Raw genomic sequence first — 24,942 nt, forward strand, 5'->3', positions numbered from 1 at the left:
ATGTGGATGTTGGCAAGGCCATTTGAACTTCATAAAAATCTACCTCTCTCCTGAGGCCCACATAATGTAATGAAAATGAGCTGTGATCTTTAAAACAATGTTTATACATGGCTTGATGCTCCCTTAAGGGCCTGGAAAGGCTTTCTAGGTCTTTGCAATCTGTGTGTAGTTACTTATGATTTTAAGACTTGGAAGGAGACAATACAAATGGTTATCTTCTGTCAGCATGCTTCTGAAACAACACTCAATAGTTACAAACAAATACACATGCTGTTATAGAATGACGTACCTGAGGGACACTCTTAGTTTATGTTTCATTGCTAATATAATTCTGATTATGCAAATGCAACAGGAAAAAAAACTATACTTACATCTTGTCTGATCAACAAAAATCCTTAAATACCATGCACACAGATTAGAGACTGCCTTCCCAAAATGTACTTTTACTCTATCTGATTAAAGCAGCTATTTCCCACACCCACTTTATAAATAGAATTCCCCCTATCTTCGTTGTCATGTACTATTGTAACTCTTTTGTCTCATAAAAGTTATTGCTGAGAACAGGAGTGACAATATTTAAAAAGACTTTCACTTCTATTGTTCTCTTTTTATTGTTTTATTATTTGAAGAGACCTAAATAATGTCATTGGATGTGCTTAACCAAAGACAAGAAGACAGTGCAAATCCATTCATTCTTTTCAGATAAACCTGTGAATGCACAAATACACATTTTTAAATGTACAAAAATAAAAGTTATATTCTGCTACATCTGATTTTTGTCACTTTAAGGATATGACTGTATCAGTGTTGTTTGCTAAGACCATTATTTCTAGATGTCCCTCATTGTCTTGTCAGTGCAATTGCTAACATGATTCACACAGGCATACACTTCCATGTTCTAGGATTGAGAACTGCAGTTTGTCATGGCCCTGTGTAGTAGTGCAGAGAGAGTCGTGCAGAGGGATCCTCCTGAGCAGGGGGAAGCCATCAGGCCACAGGACTATCCCGAATCCCTGAAACCAGGCTGGATCTTGAGCCTTGGAGTTGGATAATACCAGGGCAGCCTTCAGATATAATGCCAAACTGGAGGCAAATGTGTTAGAGGTTCGATTTTGTGGTTGTCTGAATGCATGAAACCATGGTTTCCTCACCAAACCATGGGTTGTTTTTTGACCAAACCTGAATCTGAAACTTTGGTTTGTAATGAGTTCCACTGCGGAAATCTCAGGTTTGAAGGCAGCATTGTGTCATCCGAATTCTGCTGCTGCTGTAACCAGCTCCTCCTGCTACCATCAAGAGGCTGGCTCAGAGCAGCCCAGAAATGTGCCAGTTCTGGTCAGCCATGGTTCTTGCTGGCAACCTCTCAGAACTAATGCCTCGCCTTCTGCTGTCTCTGCACTCCTCCTGCCATTGCCTGGAAACAGAGACATTGCATCCCTGGCTTCAATGCATTGAAAGAGAGAGAACCACATTGGAGAAAGCCCACTTTCCACTATGTCTTATGCCCCCCACCCCATCAATCCGCACAAAAGGGATGAGATGATAAGATGGGCACAGCAAGAGAGGTCTGCAGCAATTCAGGACTGCAGAAATATGTGCACAAAAACATGGAGCCCTGGTGACACCAGAAATTAGGGGTGTGCATGGGACCGGGTGGTCCGGTAGAGTTCAAGTCTGAACCAGACCCGAAATGGACCAGGCCAGTTTGGTCCAGCACTGTTGTGAACCCGGCCTGATTTGTATACTAAATATGCTCATTAGCCAGCATACAAAATTAGGCCTGTTTCATCAGTGTCACCAAGTGACCAGTTCTTTTATATAGTGACCATGTAGGATCTGGGCACAAGGAAGAAAGGAGATCAAAGCAATCCTAAATGATTAAATGGGCTTTATTGAGTATAAAAGAATAACAACATCAATCTAACTGAGCAGAAAGCAGAACAATCTATCAGTATTACTAACAATATTTCAACCCTAGCCAGCAACAACATTCACCCAGTGTTTCTAACATATGTGTGTGTGTTAAATCTTCCTAGAGCCATTGTCTGATAATGGGTTTGATTCCATTGTCTGATAATGGGTTAGATTTTAACATTTGGATTGTTCTGGCCTGGCTTTTGTGCTTCTTTGAGTACCCATTTCACAATACAATGCTGGATTGCCTCTTCATTCACAAATCATTTACCAGGTAGTCATGAGATCTGGGTGCCAGGTACTGGTTAGGTTATTTGAATCCAGGCATTAATTCATAAGAAAATGGAATCAGACACAGGGCTGGGTTCCATATACTTCTAGGTTGGTACCTCTGGGTCTAATGTTGGGGTATGGGCCAGGCGTCCCCAACAGCACCCTCTCAATGCCCCGCCCCCCACCGTTCAGTTTGGTCTGGTCCAGGTGTGTGTGTGTTTCACAAATATCTTACTTTTTAAAAAAGTTTTAACTTACCCCCTCCAGGTCATGCCAGGCCACTCAGAGGCCCATTGCGCAGGCACAGCACCCCCCCAAATGGCTACCCCATCAGGGGGAAAGGCCCCAATAAGCTGACAAATGAACCAGGGGCCCGATTTTTGAAAGATAGAAGGCTGGCGGGAGGAGGGGGAACCTCCGTGGACCCACCACCACCTCAGAGAACCCACCAGAAGGGGTTAGTTAAAAAATTAAATTTTAAAATAAAACATTTGCAACCCCCATGGGCAGTCTGGGGAAGGGGTTTGGTCTGGGGTTGAGGCCAACCGGGGGTGGTTCGGCTTGACCCTGAGCCTCCAGACTGAACCGGTTCAGTACCAAACCTACCAGAAATATGGAAATTTTGTTGTTTCCCAACAAAGGGCACACATGCCAGGGGAGTGACACCACGTCGCTCACACACACACACACACACACACACACACACACACACACACAGCACCTATCTATGCAGTTGGAGATGGTTGGAAGTATCAGCAGATATTCCCTCTCCCCCTGCCGGCCTTCCTTATGCCAAAAATCACCTGGTTCAGTTGCTCTTTGGCTGGGTCATGACCCAGGCCACATAGAGTCACATTGTGCATGTGGGGCAGCCTCCAAAATAGCCACCATGAAGGGAGAAAGCCCAGAAAGGGCTGAAGAATGCCCGAATCGGGCAAATTTTGACATGAGGAATGCTGGCGGGGGGAGGGGAAGCTCCGCAGACCTCCCCTTCCCACGGCCTTGGAGAAGCTTCCTGGAGGGGTTAACCCCCCTCTCTAGGACCGGGGAGACCCGAGTTCAAATCCCCATTCAGCCATAAAACTAGCTGGGTGACTCTGGGCCAGTCACTTCTCTCTCAGCCTAACCTACTTCACAGGGTTGTTGTGAAAGAGAAACTCAAGTATGTAGTAAACCGCTCTGGGCTCCTTGGAGGAAGAGCGGGATATAAATGTAAAAATAAAATAAAATAATAATAATAATAATAATAATAAAAATGACTTGTGAACCCCCTGAACTAAACCAAACTGGGGGGTTTGATGGGGGGCAAAACAAAATTGGCCTGGTCCTGTTTGGACGTGAACCAAACCGTGTGTGTGTGTGTGTGTGTGAAAATATTCAGCCTTGGCCCCTTGCGGGTACCCCAGACTGGTGCATCACCATGCGCATCAGCAAAGGAAAGCCTACCATCAATGGGACAAGTACCTTTGGCTCCCCCCAGAGTCTGCACAAGAGTTCTAAAATGGGTCAGGAAGGACTTGATGAAGCAGACAAGTGCTAGGCTCCAGGTCATAGGACTGCCCCTTTAAATCTCTCTCCTATCCAAGCATGGACGTAGAGCTTGGGAGAGGCAGTCTGTGCTTAGAGGTCTCATGCCACCTCTGAAAGTAGCAGAAGACTCCTACAAACCATCACAACAGATTACATCAATTCCCAGACAGCATATTCTACTACTTTTTTCCAGCTAGCTTATGCATTCTCTCCAAAAATAATGTTTTTCTCTGTCTAACACCAATCCCGAAAGTGCTGTTTCTTTACACTAACCACACAAACACCCCTCTGAGGGGAGGGGAAAGGATGGTGAATCAAACATCATCCCTCCTCATCAGATGGAAGATACATGGATGATTCATGGCTTGTCCCATTCAAGATACTCAAGACTAATCAAGGAACCACTTTGATGGTTCTTTGATGTCTCTTGACATGAGACTTTGATATCCCTTGACATCAAATTGGCCCTCAGAACCATTCACCAGAATCTGATTAACAGGGGCATAAGCCAGACAGCTGACTGCAAATTCACCACAGAATCTCTGTTTCAAAAGTATGCACAACTTTCGCTGCATATTAATTCCTCAGGATTCCTTAGAACAGCATTGGAAAGTTGGCCACTATTATTTATCCCAGTACTATAAAAAGAGCTTAGGCTGATAGCTAGCGACACCCCCAAGTCTTCCAGAATGAGTTCATGATTGAGCTCACAGTTCATTGTCTTGGAAACTGCACCACCACAGTTCAATACAGGTGGCTCCAAATATATTCTCTAAATAGGTCCAGAGTTTTCAAATGTACTAATTGTCCAGATTCAGCACAGGTCTTAATAACAGATATAGCTTAATAGGATGTTACATTTATCACCAGAGTCAAGACATTTAGTTGAAGAGCCCAAAGTCTGAAACGGGAGATTGGTACATGAATTATAGCACTGTAGGCAGCTTAAAACCTGAAAGGACTTTTTTGCTTCTCTGTTCAGTTCCTAGTTTATTCTCTCACTAACCATCTCTAAAGATTCAAGGTCAATAATTTAATTATCAAATTCTGTTGATAATGAACAAGTCTGAAAGGAATCTTGTTCACTGAGTCTATTTTAGTCACTATTAAGGTAAGCAGAGGAGACCCAGAAGACATGCAATAAGTCAATATGTTGAATGAGCTTGTGCTATTTTTAAAGTGTGCTTCATATCATCCTTCTGGCATGTATCTGACTTGTACTGATTTAAATTCTAAATTATGGTGTTAAGAACTCATATATTCAGAATGCATAGAGGTCTCCAATCGCACTCCCAGAGATAATGCTGGTTGGTTGAAGTGCCACAACTCATCCAGTTGACTTTTATCACTCAAAACAGGGTAGAAAGGCTCATGTGGAGCCACAGGACATGCTCATAAGAACAGCCCTGCTGTTATCAGGCCCAAGGCCCATCCAGTCAAACACCCTGTTTCACACAGTGGCCTACCAGATGCCTCTGAGAAGCTCAAAGGCAAGAGGTAAGGGCATGCCCTCCCTCCTGTTGTTGCTCCCCTGCAACTGGTACTTAGAGGCATCTTGCCTTTGAGGCTCAAGGTGGCCTATAGCCATGAGATGAGTAGCCATTGATAGACCTGTCCTCCATGAATTTATCTAAGCATTCACATCTTCCCTGCTGCTGAAGACCAGGGCTACCTGATTGTTTTACCTTAGTCTTTACCACGTTACAGGGAATAGGGGTGTGCACGGAACTGCACAGCTGCGGTCCGGCACTGTGGAGGGGGTCCCTTTAAGGGTGGGGAGGGTTTACTTACCCCTCCCGCCACTTTGCCCCCTCCAGCGCCCGTAGTTCTTGTAGGAATTGGGGCGGCAGGATACCTCCCCGCCGCCCCTTCTTGCTCTGCAATGCAAAGGCTGAAAGAAGCCTTCTGCGCACGTGCACGCAGCGCGGCACAAAAGCTTCACATCTACCCGATGCGACGGGTAGACCGGGCCTCCGACCGCCGGAGGCCCGGTCTTCCCGCTGGGACGAGGCTGGGTAGACCGGGCCTCCGGCGATCGGAGGCCCGGTCTACCCACCAGGACGAGGCCAGGTAGACCGGGCCTCCGGCGATCGGAGGCCCGGTCTACCCGGCCTCATCCCGGCGGGTAGACCGGGCCTCCGGCGGTCTCCCCCTCCACCCAGACCGGACCGGCCAGGTCTGAACCGGTCCGGACGGTCCGGAGGCCTTTACAATGGCCTCCGGACCGGTCCAGACCCACCCCTAACAGGGAAAGCCCCATCCTACCTCACAGCCCTGATCATGTGCATGATTTGGGCTGTTTGCAGCAACTCCCAGCAGTCTGGCTCACTCTCCACCCGTGAGTACTGCCTATAGAGTAGCCATGAAGCTGGGAGCTGCTGAATTGATGCAGGCAGCCTTTCCACTGTCCATGCAATGCATTATGAGAAACTGGAGGATTTTCTCCTCCTGATCCCTGCTGAGGACATCTCTGCCATGCTGATCATGTGGGCATGCAGCACAGTGGAGCCCAGGTGAGAGCCATCACTCATGTAGGGGAAGGCAGGTTATGTCCAATGGCTTCAGTCATTTGAATGACCTTTACATGAGTTTGCTTACATTTAAGAATATATATCACACCTTCCTGCTACCAAGCATTTCTGGCAACGTTAAAAACCAATTAACAATAAAGTTTGAATGAGCTGTACTGAGCAGAAATGGTGATTAGTGAACTATTCTTTGCTCATCTTACCTCCACCTATTTGCCCCCCTTGCAAACCCTTGAGTTTCCAGCTGTTCAAGATAAAGCATTGACAATGGTGTTTTAACAATGGAAATATGTTTGCTCAAGGTTGTAAGATCTTTGTTTTTATTTGTTTTACCTATGCATTAAAGAGGTCTTAAAATCTTGGCTGGAAAAGGGGAGAATGGGTTATATCATCGCCATTGTACCTCCTTTACTTTTTTGAGAATGATGTTCCTCAGTGTTCCTTGTGCCTGCGATACTGGTGTTGCAGTATTCTAGGTGCCAGACAGAAGGAAAGAGAAGGGGAGGGAGGGAAGCAGATCTTTCCAGAAGGAAGGGAGGGACAGGGAGACTTTGCTCGATCTGTGTCAACTTTACCCCACTGCCAGCTAAGTTTGGGAGGGGGGGAAAGGGTGGCTAGAAAGGGAAGGCAGCTGTGGTGGCAGCGGACTAGTCCAAATCCAATGTTGGAAAGGCTTGGGCTAATCTCCTCTCTGGAGTAAGGCATTTAGAAATAGGGAGAGTTCCTATTCCCAACTTCCTCAATATGAATTTCCTCTCCATCATTACTAAAAATCTAATATAAAATTCAATTTAAGTGTAAAGTAACAGCAAGGAGAAGCAAATGCCCAGAAATATAAAATAGTTTAACGTGGTGCATGAAAGTCAGTGGCTGACATCCAGACTAACTTAATAGTACTATTCCAGAGTTACTCTAAATGACCACTTAATTTCAATAGGACTGCTCAGGAATAATGTAGTCTGTCTGACAGCCAGACTACCTTGAGTGGTAGATGCTAATCTCCACCATCCAGTCCCATGAAGAGAACTTTCTGAGATTCTAACAAGTGAGGTTTGAAAAACTGACAGAATCCCAGTGGAAACTTTTGTAGCTACTCCAGAACCATCTGCAGAAATTCAGGCTTGTCCTTGTCAAGGAATGTCTGGAGGAAAACAATGGGCTCTGCTATAATCACCCCAGAGTAAGCATTTTTATTGACATATCCGGAAGCTGTCCACATGCTTATGCTTGTATGTGCATAGGCACCTCTCTCTGTGATTGGGGTCTCTACCTGACCACACATTGGTGCTGGGTGCTTTTAAAGTAATTGGTTTTAAATTATTGGGGGGTTTTTATTCCTGTGCTGTGGTGTCCTGTCACATTCAAGCCAAGTTCTCCTTCACTTGTGCTTCTGTCACCTGCCTTGCTTCTTCAGACCCCACAACTCCTCTATATACTACAGGGTCACTTTTAAAGCAGGTCGGAAGGGGCGCTCAGGAGCGATAGTGTCTACTGCCCTGGTGAGTTCCCTATTCCAGGTTCACACCAGGGCATCGACAGAATCACTGGCAGGACCAACATTAAAACCCTCCAAGGTTTTTTGGAATTCTACTGGGTCCAGCAGCCATCTTGGGCAGACCATCTTAATAGGTCCTCCACTCCTGCAAGTGTCAGAAGCCTGTCCATCTGGTGTCCAAATCAATGTCGCTGTCAAGGTCAGAGGCAGCTCCTTGAAGTCCTCCCCGGTCTCTGTCGGAGGCTCGGCTGTAGCAGGCTCAAAGAGACTTGTTGCTTCCAGCAGCATTCACTGCCCGCTGGCCTTGATTTATAGTGCTTTGAGTAATTGGGTTCCTCCTCCGATCAGCTGCCAATGATTCAGCATTTATCTTGTTTGTTAAGCAGCTGCTTGCTCCGTTTGAGTGTTTCCAGCTGTCGCCAGCGATGCTTATATCTTCGTTGTTGGGGTGTTATTGTTTGCACGCTCCCTGGGTCTGGGCTTGGCTCTGCATGCCGCTTCTCCTGTGCAGCTCTGACAGCCCCCTGGGAGCTGCAGGCTCAACTTGGCCTGCCTCAGTTTCTCCCTGTGGCCCGACAGATGAACTCTCCTCCTGTTGCTCTGTTGGAGGGTTGCCAACTTCCTCCTCCTCTTCACTATCCGAATGTAAGGGCATGACAGCAGGGCTGGGTTGTGGCTGTAAAACCAACCTTAACCAGGCAGTGGTCTATCCATGACAATCAGGGAACCAAAGGATCCCGCACCCACGGAACATCCCCTGATCTGAATAAAAGACCAAATTGAGTGTGTGGCCAACAATATGAGTTGGTCTTGAAACTAGTTGAGATAGGCCCATATTTGCCATGGCCTCTATGAACTCCTGAGCCGCACCAGACAAGTCAGCCTCACAATGGATATTGAAGTCCCCCAGAACTAAAAGTCTGGGCGACTCCAACACCAACTCCGAGACCAGCTCCGTCAGCTCAGTTAGGGAGTCAGTTGGGCAGCGGGGTGGTTGGTACACCAACAGAATCCCCAATCTATATCTAATCATCAGCCTCAGAAAGACACACTCAATATAAGTCAACTCCTATACCTATGAAGGTATAGCAATCACCCAAGTACTCTGATGAATCTATACTTAGTTTTTCTGCAAATAAAATATATTAAATTGCTGTGATTTATCTTCCTTTGGGCACTCATGGCAAAATATTGTTTTAAAAAACTGAAAACAGTACATTGCACAATTTTGGTCTGTACCTTAAAATTTAATTATTGAGCAGTTACGATCAGTAGGCTATTATATGTGAACAGCCTGACAGGCCAACTCTAAGATGTTAACCTTTGCTGGAATACAGCTCTGAAAGAAAATAGCTTCCCATGGCAGTTGTGAGATTCAGTTTGGTGACAGCACTCTTCCCTTAATCGATAGGAGAAGCAGAAAAATCAAATATTAATGAAGGATGGTTAGCCCAGGTTCTCTGTATTTCTGGTAAATGCTTCCCCCCCTTTTCAGCCTGGGATTTGGAATGAGGCAGTAATACAGAACTCAAAGTAGCATTTTTCATTTCAATTGCATCCTGAGGTATTTTCTTTCCATCTTCTCTCACTCATTTGCAGGGCAGACAAGTGTCATAAAGAGACGCTCCATCAAAATGGAGTCCACAGTAGGATGAAAAACGCCTGTTTTTGCTAAAGCAAACACATTGCCTCACCCTGAGCATACCCATCAGAATGTGCTGAGGTTTGATGGAGCAAGAGATGCTAAAATATGCAATACTTTGAATACCTCTGATGTGTATATGTCTTTCCACCACCAACAAGAACAACTATTTATATACTGCTTAAAAAAAAAAAAGCCAATCGGACAATGGGATATCCATCTGACATACTAATGTGTGTGGATTTGTTATGCAAAAACTGGAGTATTTACAGCTTTTAAAACACTCAATCAGATCAATAATTCCAAAATATCATAATACCCTGTTTCTTTTTGCTATGTTTGTTGTGTTTATCCATTCTCTGCAGGCTTTTTTCTGCAGAATTTATTCTGTCTCAATGTGACCAACTGTACAGGCCGTTGTGAGGGAAAAGATGGCTTTTAAAACTTTAAAGGTAAAGGTTAAGTGTGCCATCAAGTTGATTTTGACTCCTGGTGCCCACGGAGCCCTGTGGTTTTCTTTGGTAGAATACAGGAGTGGTTTACCATTGCAATCTCCCACGCAGTATGAGATGATGCCTTTCAGCATCTTCCTATATCACTACTGCCCAATATAGGTGTTTCCCACAGTCTGGGAAACATACCAGTGGGGATTCGAACCGGTAACCTTCTGCTTGTTAGTCAAGCACTTCCCCACTGTGCCACTTAAGGTGGTTTCAAAACTTTAGAAGCTTTTAATCCAGTCGAAGCAAGCATGACTGCTTCATTTCCTGGATTGTTCTTTGTGTCACACCGTGATGGGTTAAGTTGGTCCCCAATCTAGGGGACATTCTGTGCAGAGCAGACTGTAGCAGTCAAACTTTAAGGGCTGATGATTCTACTTTGAGTTTCTACTGAGTATTCAGGTAAAAGAAGAGACTGTTCCTGCAGGAGTGGCTGTACAAATCAAGTAAGAAATCAGTGGAATGTGCTCATGCATTTTTATCTGTTAAGCATTAGCTGAAAAAAGGCACAATGTCAAAGGATTTCAAGAAATATTGGAACGTCAATTCCAATATGCTTATATTCTGTTTATATGCAATATATGCAATAAACACAATATGTTTATTGTGTTATAGTTTGGAGGTCTTGTAAGAAAGGAATGCAAATGTTAAAGGGCACACAACTTTCTTGAAAAGCTCATTGCAATGGGAGAAAAAACATTTCATAGATTATTGGTACAGTAACCTAGAGAGGACATATTTATTGGTGATACAAAATGAAAAATCTGCCCAGGATTCAGTGCTTATTGGAAGCATGTCTCTTGGGTGAAGAAAGAATTTGAAACTACCTTGTTGAATCAATTTGTTCAGACTCTAGGGGGGTGCTTTCTTTATGAACATTTTCTCTGCAGCTGTGCTTAGTTTTTCAGGGGCAAGTTCAGGCGAGATACTATGTGACCAAATTGTGCTCTTTCTTGCCTTTCTCTTCTTCTATATGGAAGCCGATTCAGCTTTGGAAATGTACAAGTGAATGGCTTCTGTTCTGCCTGGGCATGCAGAGGATCAGCCTCTTTTGGAACTGATGTCAGTGTCATTCCCACTATCCCTCAAAGAGTCTAAGAAGCGAAGGATCTTTGAGTATTCCTCAGTTATCCATAAAAAACCAAACATCTTAAATTCATCCATCCCATGCTCAGAAAATGAAGATTACAGAACCATCATAGACAGGGATTAATTGCATTTTTTAAAAAAAGAAGATAATCCATTTAGGTCCTAATTAACTTGGGTGAGATGCTTATAACCAAAGAACTGGCTGGATTCAAATCAATATTGGAGATTCAGGCCTTCCTGGATACTTGTTGGCCCTCAATGGTCCCCTGTGTTTCATTGACTGCCTGGTTTTTGACATATATGTCCTGCTATATCAGCCAAAGCCACTTTAAGTGGCACAGCAGATAAATGCTTGACTAACAAGCAGAAGGTTGCCGGTTTGAATCCCACTGGTACTATATCGGGCAGCAGAAATATAGGAAGATGCTGAAAGGCATCATCTCATACTATGCAGGAGGAGGCAATGGTAAACATATACATATCAGGCGGTATAAAAATATGATAGATAGATAGATTAATTATTAAACAAACCCCTCCTGTGTTCTACCAAAGAAAACCACAGGGCTCTGTGGGCGCCAGGAGTTGGAATCAGATTGACGGTACACTTTACCTTACATTAGCCAAAGGGCTCCCAGCTTAGCTTACACATAAGTAAAAACAATAAAATATACAAACCATTACAAAACATATTGGAGACCACAGCAGTGCTGTTCCTCATGCAACATTCTCATGCCATCCAGCCACAGAGCCACTCCTCATTTTAAGCACTGTGAAGTTTCCTCAGAGCCCGCTCCCTAATCAGTTCCTTCTTCCTTTAATTCTGTTTCTCCTCTGCCCTTTTCCTCCAGCCTCCTTCTCTGCATAATACCACTGGCTACATGTGCAGCACCAAACTGAAGGTGCTGCAAATACCTCCTCATATGAACTTACCCCTACCCTAAGTGCAACCTTTTTCTGGACTGACTGAAGAGGGTTCATGTTTTCTTGTGTTGTGGGTGAAGTTACTCTGGGTTAAGGTAAAGTATGTTGTTGAGTTGGTGTTGACTCCTGGCGACCACAGAGCCCTGTGGTTGTCTTTGGTAGAATACAGGAGGGGTTTACCATTGCCATCTCCCATGCAGTATGAGATGATGCCTTTCAGCATCTTCTTGGAAACATACCAGCGGGGATTTGAACCGGCAACCTCTGGCTTGCTAGTCAAGTGGATATCTGGGATCATTTTTCAGACTGTGTGCTTTAAGGTGCTGACAGGAATCCAGCAGGCATTTGGCCACCACAAACAACTTCTGTCTTTTTACAATCATCTTAAAAGCAATAAAAGTTTTGTGGTGAGGCTGCATTTTATGTTTCCTCTTTATCTTATTCATTTATTCATTATTTGCAGTGATAGCTTGCCTCCTGGACAAGAACATGACTCCCAAAGTAGCTTACAATCATAAAACATATAAAATAAAACAACACAGACATGAAAGCTATTAAGGAAAACAGTAGCAAAACTAAGCCACAGGCCTTTCTAGTCCAGCATCCTGTTTTCGTGGCCCACCAGATGCCTCTGGGAAGCTCACAAGCAAGTGGTGAGGGCATGCCCTTTCTCCTGATGTTGCTCTCCTGCAACTGAAGTTTAGAGGCATCTTGCCTCTTAGGTTGGAGGTGGCTTATAGCCCGCAGACTATATATACCCGTCCCTTTGAAATTAATGTTAGGCAATGGTGAACATATCCTTTTAATTTCAGTAGGACTTCTTTGAGTAATTTTCCTCATCATGTCAGCCAATAGGACTTTGGACTAAACATGCAAAGGACAGTATTGTTAGGCAGTTGTTGCAGACACACAGAGGCTCAGCAAGCAGCAGTCTCTGCTCTGAATATGGGTAAAGTTAGACACACAGGTCAGCTTGCTATGATGGCTCATTTGGTCCTCATAGCTAAGGAGACAGACAAGCAGCAGTCATCTTCAATGAGGGAAAAGATTGCACCTGGGAAGAATTCATCAGGACCTTTGACATGTGCTGTGATGTGTACTTCCATTGATTACCCTGTAACAGTGAGGACAGTAAAGCTCATATGTCCTGAAATCATCAGTGGAAATCCTCAATGAAAAAAGGATGCATTCCCTCACGAAACTGGATTTTTGGATACATTTAAAAGGAAAAGGAAATGAATGTTAGGTTAACTCTGGCTGAATATAAAACTCCAGCATGTGTGAAATTGGTGTTTAAGGGGTCAATTTTCAAACTGCTATCTCTCAATAATTTCTCAATGGACCTGCATGAAATTTGGAGAGGTGGTGGCAAGTGTCACCTAGCTGCCACCAAATTTCAAGTGGAGCCGTCGGATGGTTTGGATTTTATGACTAAATGAAGGTTCAGGTCTTATAATAGTGCAATACATTTGTAAACTTCCCCTAACTAATACAACAGTAACATGAATGTATTATTTAACTTATCTAACCTCTTGCTCTAAAGTCACTGGATGGGAAGGTTTCTTAGTTGACATTTATGAAAGCCATTTTAATAAAAAATGGAAATGCATAATGAATCAAAGTGCAAATATGCAGTTGAAATAACAATCCTACATATCTCTACATGTCCCAGACTATTATCAGCCTTTGCCCATAGTGAGTATGTATAACCAAAGTGGAAGGATGTTTTTGTACACCACTGCAATTAAAAGTAGAGGTCTGCGTCTAATAGGGCTCTGTGACATGTTGCGTCCAACAGGCATGTTGGAGCTCATATGCCTTCTATAGGATATTATTGGAATGAGTCCTACAATGACAAGAAGGACAACTAACTGCTGGCAATCCAACGAGATTCTCTCCTGATGTTTTGGAACTCTGCTGGACTTCCAACATGCCAGCAGGTGGGGACCACCCACTTGTCTCCTGATCATTCCCCTCCATTACCTAGGATCATATAGAAGAACGGATATGGTAAGCAAATGGTCCTCTTTGCTCCTGAAGCACAAGAGCAAGCTGTCAAGCAGTTTGCTTTTAAGGTGGGAGAGGGAGTCTGACAGAATGTTCAAAAAATTCTCAGGGACCTCCAACCCAATCTGATCCGACCCAACAGTTTGGGGAGGCCATGTCAGCCCCTCTTGACAATTTTCCTGTCAGGTCAGATTAGATTGGATCTGACATTTTTCAGCATGCACAGGCCTAAAGTCCAACCTGTCCTCTGTTTTTTCTGACATAACATGGTTGTGGTTTTTTTTGTATTCGTTGTAAGACTGATGAGAATAGGTTTTGATTTTGATTTTTTGTTGCCTTTCCACAAGATCTCTGTTTAATCAAAATTGTGGGCAATCTGTACATAAAACAGGATATGTTTTCAAAGCTGTTTTCAATGAAATGAGTTATCCAGCTTTTCCAGAATTATCAAAAGCATAGAGAGAGGTCTCTGCAAGTACAGTGCAGGGTCTTTTCAGAACTTACAGGGAAGTTCTGTTGTAGGTTGGGGTGCAGACCTGCCCACATTGCTACACTCCACATTTGTTGTACACTCTAGTGATGTCTGAAAAAGGATCATCTCTTGCATTAACGGGGGTCCAGTTATGTGTGCATAGCTACCTCTTGCACAGAAGGAAATGGGACAGCCCTAATGGACAGGGGAGTTCTCAGGTGCCCCCATATCTGCAATAAATGGCTAGATCAAGTAGAGTGGCATAAAATAATGGCAGACATTCACTTTCTGTAGCTTGTCATAATCCATCTCTGAGCAATTAATCCAACATTAGTAAATGTGCAGGTGGCCAGGCCAGTATTAGCATAAAAGAAAATCATTTCTTCTGTTTATGTCATTTGTATGCATTTGTAATCAGGCAAATGACAGAACATATAATAGGCCTACCTGCTGAGATGCACTCTTTAATCTTTGTCACAGATTCATCACCTACCTATAAAATAATAAAGATGCATCCCTTTGATGGAACTGAAATGACTGCAATTATGGCTGATGCTTAGCTGCTTTGTTAAAAACTGTTTATGTTAGCATTTGCAGAACAGAAAGGGAAACAAAGGAACCTGCATATTTCAGGAGGGGCTGAATGCATATTTTCTATTTAAGAGGCTCTTCTATTTTTAACTTGCCATGGGAGGTGTTGATGCATGAAGCAAAAAATCACAGGCTTCTTCAAAGATGAAATAATGCTCTGTTTGTGAGCTTTCTTTTAAGAGATAAAGAGGCTTTCTCATAAATAAATGCCTTATAGAAGCTGCATTCTCCACCCACCCCTGCCTCTTTCTCTTTCCCTCTCTCCACCCTTCCTCAATCTCTCTCTTTTGCTCTTGGCACTTTGGAAAGCATATTTTTGTCAACATTTGACAAAATGCTGAAATACAAGGGTGAGAAAAAGCATCATCTGGAATGAGAGTTGCAGTGGGTGGTTGAATGTTGGTAATCTAGCATGTTGTGTTGCAGATAAATGACTTATCCTCTATAAGTAATTGTACAGGAAGCAACCTTAACTGAGAAACAGGGAGACATTGTGCCAAGACCCCAGCCCAAAAAAGACATAGACACCATTTTGTTTGGGTAAAGGGCCACGACTTTAATTAGCTGATGCACAGCATAGCGGACTGACAATCGAAAAGGTGATTAATCACCCAAAATTAACAGTGCGCGTCTGCTAAGGTCGGGTTAGGATTCCATCATCCTTTCCCTAAACCTTTATGGGCGACACACCTAGGCTCAGGCAAGAAGCAGGTACAACCTACCTTCTGCTTTCAAGGTCACCTGAGGGGGCCTGAATACTTCTAGGCCTTCACCAGTCCCGGACCATGCAGCCCAAGGGCCGGTGAATTCCTGAAGCTGGTGTCATGGTGAATCAATCTCCCTGGGCCGCACAAACCACAAGGGAGTGATTGACCAATCGACCCGTTAACTATTCAGAGGTGCTCACCAAAGATTAATTCCTCAAATTACTCCCCAACCCGCACTGTTCCTGCCCTGTCGTGACCTGCCTAACTAAGCTATATACCTGCAGACAGAATGGAGTAGGCGAAAAAAACCCCAACAGTGGCCAATGCGTTAAGGGTAAAAAATTCCTGCTCGTCCCACAAGGCGACCGGTCGCTAGACCCATTCTGCCCCAGGGATAGGGAGGGTGGGGAAAGCCTGGCCCGAACTGATTGTTTGGGGCGGGCTCCACCGAAAAGCAGCGCAAGCCTCGCCCCCAAATCGGCCCAGCCAATGAGGCCGCTTTTTTGGCCTCGTGCAGGGGCAGCTGGCACAAATCGCCCTCCCCTCTGCACGAGGCCAAGGGGAGGGGCATTGTCTCAGTTATTTGTATGGGGCATGCTTCTCTATTAAAATGTATCTATGTACTGGCTTGGAGGCAGAGTAATACTCTTCTCTTGATGTCCTGGATTCAAACTGAGAGGTTCTCCCTGCTAATTAATGTTTTCTGGATTCCAAATAAAATAGTTTATTTAGGAAATCCATCAGGGAGAGATGCTTACTTGCTAGCTAGCTTCATACAGGAAGTGGGGAAGGGAGAAGAAGGATATCTCTCTCTCTCTCTCTCTCTCTCTCTCTCTCTCTCTCTCTCTCTCTCTCTCTCTCCTATGAGAGAATGAAACCTGAGACTATCAAAGTGCAGTCAGAGAGGGAATGTCCTTACTGGCTAAGTCTACCCCTAATGCCCCTAGTGGTCAATAGGGTTGGTGGTGCTAAGAGTTGATATCATCAGGAGCTGCATCTCCAACAGGTGGTGCATATCTGTGTATGGAAATGGCATATTGGATCAGGTCCAAGGCCCATCCAGTCCAGCACCCTGTTTCACACAGTGGTCCACCAGATGCCTCTGAGAAGCCCACAGGCAAGAGGTGAGGGCATGCCCTCTCTCCTGTTGTTGCTCTCCTGCAACTGGTATTAAAAGGCCACTCTGTGGTCTAGAGCAGGTATCCTCAACGTTGGGGCTCCCAGATGTTCTTGGACTTCAACTCCCATAATCCCCAGGCCCAGTGGCCTTTGGCTGGGGATTATGGGAGTTGAAGTCCAAGAACATCTGGGGGCCCAACGTTGAGGATCCCTGGTCTAGAGAATCACTCTGAGCTGAGACTGGAGAGAGCTGCTGCATGCCTGCTGGCTGTGTCATGAAGGTCTTGGTTCTTACTTTGTGGATTCTTGGTTCTTACTATGGGTAATTATTATGACAAACTTATGAAGTTACCAATAATTCACACACTGTTGGGACTCTCTGATGTTGGATTCATTGTGAGAAAAACTTAGTTAACATCAGATAATCAAATGAAGAAGTTATGTAGCAACAAAGAATCTACTCTGGGTTTAGACTCTTTTATGTTGCATGAGAAAGTTATGAGACATCAGAGACTGGTATTTAGAGGCATCTTGCCCCTATTTCAATACTGCCTATGTATTTCCTTACTCCCTAATTGGCTGCTTTAGAGAAACGTGGGGCGAGGGAGAATAAAAAGCAGCTTGCTTGCATTAGAAAGTAAGCTGAGAAGTGAGAGAGCTGAAGAGTTGAAGTCAGTTCAAGTTGGAATCTGGGAGAGCCAGGAGAGAAGAGCTGAGAAGAGCTGCTGAACTTAGAGCTGAAAAATCACTGGGAGAGTTAAGCTGGAGGAGGGATCTATCAATGGCTACTAGTTGGAAGGCCCTAATCCTACACTTGATATGATCCTTGTATTGCCCAAAGGTCTCACAGAAGACAAAAAGGCTGTTCACATAAGCAGCCCTACATAGCCCTGGGATTGGTCTTGATCCCAATCCCAAGCCCTGGGATTGGTCTTGATCCCAAACCTGGGATTGGTCTCGATCCTCCCTGGTAGCCTGGGTTTTTTTAACCTGACTGCTCACTTGGGTAGAAGGGTGAAAGCACACCCTTCTACCCAAGTACAAGGTAGTGTGAATTCTTGGGAGGCACACAGCCTGAGCAGACACAGAGCCAGGCTCCTAGAGCGACTGACTCTTGGAGGAATCCCCCCAATGCACCACACTCCTTGTGTGGTGATGTGGTGTGGTGCGGGGTTTCTGGAGGCTGGCAGGGTTTCTCCCCAGCCTTTAGAATGCCACACTGCTTGGCACAGCAGTCATTGTGTGTGTGGCAGCACAGCAATGGGAGTAAGAAGATCATGTGGGGGGAGGTAGATATACTCCTGCTCCCCACCCCCCAGCCTTCCCTGGCCACCACATTTTTCAGTTGCGTGTCACACAGTCTTAAAGATCAATGGCTGAACATAATTTTTTAAAGAGTATTATGCCTGGGAGAAGCAGAATACTAACAAGTTATGGTATCAAAAACTAAAGCTAGCAAAGTTAGTTTGACCTGAGAGAAGATGATAGAGAATAGTTATCCTTTACCATTAGAGTTGTATTCTAGATGGTCTAGAATAGATCAGGGATTCTCAACGTTGGGTCCCCAGGTGTTATTGGACTTCAAATCCCACAGCCCACAACCAAAGGCCACTGTGGCTGGGGATTATGGGAGCTGAAGTCCAATAACATCTGGGGACCCAACTTTGAGAATCTCTGGTCTAGATAACTACAGAAAGGCCAGTTTTTTAGTCACAGACTGAAGACTGGAAATAATCCCAGTTCTTGGAGAAGCTGAGGGGAAGAAGTGTAAAGATATAGAGTAGAAGGAGAGGAAGGAGTCAGTGCTTGGGCAAACTATTGCAGGAAATTTAAAGAAAGTAAGAAGAGTTTTGATACTACAGATTAGCAAAAATTCTCAGGCGGGCTTTTGCATGTCACTTCTTTGTGGAAACAAATGGAGCTGTAAATAGGAATTCTTGTATTACTAAAACCAAGAATGAAGAACTGAAGGATACTCCTTAGATCTGTTTAATGTCTTTTTAAAAACATAGCCAATTTTAGCTATATTTGTGAGTAATCTTTGGGCTGGCTCGGACAATACTTTGTCTGCAAGCCTTTGCACACATGATAAAGATATGTGTGTGTACAATGAGCACACACTTCCTCCCCACACCCAGCACATAGGGGTGCTTTCCAAATAGTCTCTCTGCACACCCTACAAATACTTGTAGCACATGTACAGAAGTGGGAGTGGGGTTAGGGACAGACACCCCAACATATTGATAAGGGGGAAGGACCTGCATGCTCATGGTGCATGCACAACCTTATCATGTGCGCAAAGGCTGACATACATCCAAAATGGCCATGTGTGGATCTGTATGTACTGTATTGGTGCCCTGTATATGATATAAATCATATATAGGTATGAGAAAAATCAAGAATGATAACACAATTACTATATAAATCAAAGACATGTATTAATTTTAGCTAGAATCCTGCAAGCAAGCTGCTTAAATCTCATTATTTTAAGTTACACAGGGCTTATTTGTTGTTTTAGAAATGCATTTTCATTAAACCAATTATTTTCTGACCTTCTGCAAGGTTTTTGAATGCTTGGATCTGAAAAATACTTCACATTGATCTATTAAATAATGTGGCAATAGGTCTTATGAGCAATGTTTCACTAATCTTTCAGCAGTTACTCATTTTGTGAAATCATTACCCTTTCTAAATATGTTAATCATCCATTTGTGGTCAAAAAATGTTATTTTCCATTGAAGTACAATAATCTTATTCACACAAAACAAAATCTATAATTACCTTTAATTATATCTCTCTTTTTATTTTGTCTTGAAATGAGATGAATCTAAAAAGTGTATTAAGATAAGGTCAGTTCCTCAATCGATAGGACTCCTGGATGTGAGGATTGTGCCTAGCTGGCTGCCAGCAAGGAATGTATAGGTTTTAACCCTGCTACCAAATCAAACAGTGGCCAATATGACAGGCAGCCCTCCATTGATGGTAAGAACCCCCTGGGGCAGCCCTGACAGTGTAGCAATGAGGCTTCTGTGGAATGACTTCAAACTGGCTAAGCCAGCCATATGGCAACTCCACAAAAGGGGCACCAAAAATACACACAAAGTGCTATTTTCTCCTTCCCACTCTGAACAGAATTTCTGGACATTTAATCAGGTGGAATATGTTTCACTGGCTTGTAATTTAGCCAGGATATCAAGATGAACAACTTATTTAGTTATATGAAGTATGCTAAGAAACTGATTATAAGATGTTGTCAGGACTTAGTGTTTTGTTGACATCTCTGGCAGTTTCTTGTCACCTGCTGGGATACTAGCTCAGCACTGTGTCAAATCACTCACACTGAATCATAATCACTTCTTGAAGAGCATTCTCATAATCCTCAATGGAATTTGACTATGCATCACTTCTTGTTTGCAAATCAAGGCAGCACTAATTTGCATTATTTCAATACATTGTACCATAAGAAGTAGATTTAGCATGGTGAAAATGCATTCATTACTGATATAGATTATTTAAGTAAGCCACAAATTAGTGGTGATCAAGCTGGGAAATTCTTGAATTGAAATGCATTTGTAAATTAAGGAATTCCCATTGTAGTCATATAGAGACAATGTGGTGCATTGGTGTGTTGGATTGGGAAGGGAAAGGTTGTGCCAACGGTGTTGACTCCTGGCGACCACAGAACCATGTGGTTTTCTTGGTAAAATACAGGAGAGGGTTACCATTGCCATCTCCCATGGAGTATGAGATGATGCCTTTCAGCACCTTCCTATATCACTGCTGCCTGATATAGTAGTTTCCCATATTCTGGAAAACACACCAGCGTGGATTCAAACCAACAGCCTGCTGTTCTCTAGGCAGATTACTTCCCCACTGCACTTTTAAGTGGCTATTGGAAGGGAAAAGCCAGCTGCCAATCCCCACTTTGCTATGAAGTTCATTGGGAGAGTGAACTCCATGGTGCCGTGGGGATTTGCCTGTGAGTGGCAAAGGAACTTCTGGGACTGGTAGTTTCCAACCAGTGTTCCCTCTAACAGGGATTTCCAGATGTTGTTGACTACAGTGCCCAGAATCTCTAGCTGCAGTGGCTTTTGCTTGGGGATTATGAGTGTTGTAGTCAACAATATCTGGGAATCCCTGTTAGAGAGGACTCTGTTTCCAACACCTCTCCCCAACACTGCAGTCATGGTTGCAGCCTCAAAAAGACTCAGTTTCCCAGAAGCACCTTTTCCACTCACAGGACCTAGAAATTAAAAGGAGGAAAATTATTTTAAAGCCCAAGGTGCAGAAGGATGTGTGTAACTCCCTGCAAGAGTATGCTCCTTCCAGAATGAAGGAGAGACAGAAGAAGGGGGAAGCAGTGGAGAGGAGGTTCCAACAGGGCTGCTGGGACTCAAACAAAGTTCTGTCATGCCAGCATGCCAGTGTGACTGTTGGAGGCTTTGTGCTGTTGTGGTGAAACATTGACACTTCCCGACACAGCGCAGGGCATATTCAACAAGTCTTTTGGATGTGATATGATACAGAGTCCTAGCATAAACCACTCCCCTATTTTTGTGTGGCCTATTTTTCCCCCCATGCTGATGGGCACTTGGCAATTCCATTTCACTATTAGAGGGAATATGTAACATATTTCCCTGTTTCAGCATACATACCCAAAGCCTTTGAAACAATCAGCAATATGCCTGGAACAATAAAGAGCTTGGAAAATATTTGATTTATTTCCTATGTTCTCTGGGTCAGAGACCTTGTCTTCTGGCTTGCCTGGAAACTGCCTAGCACCCTGCCAATTCTGTATAAATTATAAATAACAGCAACAGTGCCATTGATTGATTTGCCTGCTGCAGCTACATTACTTTGATAGGAGGCATCTCTCCATCTTGTTAGCACTTTTGCCATTGAGCAGACTGGGCAACATGTATGTGTACACTGCCTTAGTGCCCTGTTTAATGAGAAGAATTGCTTGCTCTGAAACACAGCAGCCATGAAAGAAGTGATGGGTTTACTACACCCTTCAGTAATGAAGAGGAACGGTGCATGCAAGAGCTAGCATAGGGAAAGAATATATCTATCACCGCAGTTCTATTAGCTGGTTCTGGGTGCTCATAAAGAGCAAGTACAAATGATGGGGAAACTGTTCTTTGCAGGGAATTTTGCTCACTCATAAAAGAGCAATAACAATGTGCTTGTTATGGTTGTGTTCATGGTCTGCCACTGAGAGAAAGAGGAAGGGGGTAGTAGGCCTGAAACTAATATCTTACCAGTGGCTAAAGAAGCACCAGTGAATCTCAGAAAACTAGGGAGACTGCAGTTACTGGTGGTGGCATTTATTTCCCCACATAATATATTTAATCATTGCTTTACTTTGCCAAGGTCCCAGAGATGTCATAGATCCCTTTTCCTAAAATCTGTCCTGCACTCTACCTTGCAGTATTCTCCATGCAATTTCTCTCGGTGAGCAGCCATTTCACCTGGCTGCAGAGGGCTGAGACCTGAGGCAGAGCAGCCCACAGATAACGGCTCCAGTCCAACTTCAGTCATGGGCAACTGCTCAAGAGCAATGAATGTTTCTGATGCAACTTTGCAGTTCAATGGATAACTATTGTGATACAGACTGGGTTGCACATACGGATACAATCCTCCCCAGTTTAAAGAACAGAATGTGAAGCACTTTGGGATAATTGCTGCAGCTTTTCTCATGTGCAGACTAACACAGTCTAGGCATGCCTAGCCTGGGTTAGGCTGTGCATGAGAACCAACAGGATCAGTGGTGGACCAGTGCTGCTTATCCCAGCTGCTAGCCAAGGCTAAGGGAGCAAGTGCTCCCTTAATCTGGGCTACTTGCTCATGTGTGAACCTGCTTCCAGCCCGGCCATACACAGAGACGGGTGCCTAGAACATCCATCTCTTGGGAGAACACCCCAATGCAACACACATGTCACGCAGTATATTGTGGGATTCCCAGATGCCGGGATGAGCTTTTACCTGCGTTGCCAGGAGCAATTCATCTGCGCTGCTCTGTGTGGCTTGCGCAAGTTGGGTGTGTAGATTGCAAGTGTGGCTTCCCCCAGACATGAGCAGTCGTCTGGGGCAAGGTAGGTTGAACCCTGACTCCCTGCACCCGGCTGCCTGGCCGCATATGCAGTCATGTAAACAGCCCCTCTCTGCAAAAAGAAAATGAAAATGAAAGGATTGTTTCACTATCTATTGTGCATAATTGCCATTTTCCATCTGGGAAAAGAGAAAGGGTGTTGGAGGACTGCTTGAAACTAAAAACTTAGAGACAGCTAAAAGAAGCACTTGTGGCCCACTAAAAGATTAAAAATTGCAGTATGATTTATTCAATTAAAGCAAAAAACCTTTGGCTTACAGTATAATTATGAGTGTGGCAGCTTCAAAGGAGCTCTAAAAATGAGATGAGTCAATGTCCCCTGATGTCTGTTCTTTGGGGCAATGAGACTTGATGTCCAGTCTATGTACCGGTTTACAAAATCATAACCATGCAAACCCCTTTGTCTAGGTCCTCCATGCTCCAATCCACTACCTGTGTAGGCTGATGGCAACAGAAAAATTTGTGGATTAGTGTCACAGTAATGTTTAAGAAGAATTTGGTAACATGTCTCTCTGAGCATATGGTGAGTACTGTTTCCTTTGCAACAAAGGCAGGTAGTGGATGGGAGCATGGAGGACCTCGCTAAAGAATTCAGAGCTCCAGAATATTTAAAGAGCATACCTTGAGGGGCGGGAGTTGCACAATCAGCAGATACTTGATTACATAGAACATAGGAAGCTGCCATATACTGAGTCAGACCATTGGTCTATCTAGCTCAGTATTGTCTTCACAGATTGACAGCGGCTTCTCCAAGGTTGTAGGCTCTCTCAGCTCTGTCTTGGAGAAGCCAGGGAAGGAACTTGAAACCTTTTGCTCTTCCCAGAGCAGCTCCATCCCCTGAGAGGAATATCTTACAGTGCTCACACTTCTAGTCTCCCTTTCATATACAACCAGGGCGGACCCTGCTTAGCTAAGGGGACAAGTCATGCTTGCTACCACAAGACTAGATTAAATGCTGTGAAGTCAGTGTCGACTCTTAGCGACTACATAGATAGATTCTCTCCAGGATGATCTATCCTCAACTCGGCCTTTAAGGTATCTCAGTGGTGCATTCATTGCTGTCATAATCAGTTCCATCCACCTTGCTGCTGGCCATCCTCTCCTTCTCTCCTTAAACCTTTCCCAGCATTATGGACTTCTGAAAGGAGCTAGGTCTTCGCATAGTGGATGATCCACGTATGATAGTTTGAGCCTGGTCATTTGTGCCTGGAGTGCAAATTCTGGATTGCTTTGTTCTATGATACATTGGTTTGTTTTCCTGGCTGTCCATGGTATCCTCAAAAGTCTTCTCCAGCACCAAAGTTCAAAAGCATCAATGCTTTTTCTATCTTACTTCTTCAAAGTCCAGCTTTTGCATCCATAGAGTGTCACTGGAAAAAACCATTGTCGAAACGACTCTAATCTTTGTAGGTATAGACACGTCACTGCATCTAAATATCCTTTCCAAGGCTTTCACTGCAACCCTACCAAGTGCTAGTCTGCAATGTATTTCTTGACTGCTGGATCCTTTACTGTTGATTGTTGATCCTAAAAGGCAGAAACTATCCACCACCTGAGTGTCTTCATTAACAGTTCTGAAGCTGGTTTCTGTACCCGTTGTCATTAGTTTAGTCATCTTTACATTTAGTTGTAGTCCTGTTTTTTCACTGTGCTCCTTGACTTTCATTATTAGATATTGCAGATCATCTGCATTCTCAACTTTCAGAGTGGTGTCATCAGGGTAGCACAGGTTATTGATGTTTCTTCCTCCAACTTTAAAACCATGCACATATTCTTCCAATCTAGCTTCTCTCAGGATATGTTCAGCAAAAAGTGGAATAAATAAGGAGAAAGTATACAACCTTGTCTTACTCCTTTGCCGAACTGGAACCAGTGTGCTTCACCATGTTCTGTCTGGACAGTGGCTTCCTGTCCTGTGTGTAGGTTTCTCACAAAAACAATGAGATGTTCTAGGACACCCATTTTCCTAAGGATATTCCACAACTTGACATGGTCGATGCAATCGAAGGCTTTTCTGTAGTCAATAAAGCACATATTGACTT

This window comes from Hemicordylus capensis, chromosome 2 (assembly GCF_027244095.1).
Source record: "Hemicordylus capensis ecotype Gifberg chromosome 2, rHemCap1.1.pri, whole genome shotgun sequence".
In the NCBI taxonomy this organism is placed as follows: domain Eukaryota; kingdom Metazoa; phylum Chordata; class Lepidosauria; order Squamata; family Cordylidae; genus Hemicordylus; species Hemicordylus capensis.